Raw genomic sequence first — 849 nt, forward strand, 5'->3', positions numbered from 1 at the left:
GGGGACGACCCGCTCTGCCTATGAGCCACAGCCACATGTATCAGCCAATTTTTCAGGATTCCAGTTTGACTTCAGTTTTTCTCTAACATTAATTTGGCCACAGTGCAGACATAAAGTGTCCAACATAAATTTTAAATTTAACGTAGATTATTTACAGGATATTTGGTCATTTGTATCAATTTCCAGGTCTCCCTAGGTTTTTTAGGTGTTCCGGGATGCATTGGAACCCTGCAGATAAAGCTGTCCCTGTGCTCTTGCTTTACCCACAGCCCGAAAGTTATTTTTAAGTTAGTCAATCAAGTTTATAGGTAACTCTAAGAGGAGCCAGTGTTACATTAGCCCACAAAAGATGTTCAGATTAACACCCATGGTGTGTCAGTAAAATTAACTTGCGGCTTAAGTTACATAAGCATAATTTCATAATGCAGTTGCATGCATAGACTGCACTGAAAGTTCTGTGGTGGTTTTAGGGTCATGATACAATATCTCACATTCTCAACAGTTTTCTAATGAAAACAAAGCTATGAATATCATATTCCATTTCTGCCAGTAGATCCTCCTAAATGTTACACACTGGACCTTTAAGGCATGTGTCATGGGTAGCCACGTGTCTTGAGAGTTTCCACAGAAAATCTTGTGCTTCAACCTTTACAGAAAAAAACCCTAAAAAATGTGGGGCTTTTCCCTAACATACTAAATATAGTTGTTAGTCATCATAGATTCCCTTACATTTTTTCATTGCTCCTGCCAGATCACTAATGTCCTATCCCTTTTCTTATAATTGCCATAAACTGTGGAACTCTGCCTCTGGCTATTACAATGGAAAACTCTTACTGTGTTAAAAGGAAA

The 849-nt window shown here is 38.4% G+C and overlaps 1 protein-coding gene across 1 annotated transcript in view; it reads left to right on the plus strand.

Moving 5' to 3' along the window:
* Nucleotides 1–849, plus strand: part of pip5kl1 (phosphatidylinositol-4-phosphate 5-kinase-like 1) — a 14,968-nt gene that overhangs the window by 9,114 nt on the left and 5,005 nt on the right. The gene's annotated exons all lie outside the window — the stretch shown is intronic.

This window comes from Morone saxatilis, unplaced genomic scaffold (assembly GCF_004916995.1).
Source record: "Morone saxatilis isolate NCDOM2014 unplaced genomic scaffold, NCSU_SB_2.0 Contig21, whole genome shotgun sequence".
Taxonomy (NCBI): domain Eukaryota; kingdom Metazoa; phylum Chordata; class Actinopteri; family Moronidae; genus Morone; species Morone saxatilis.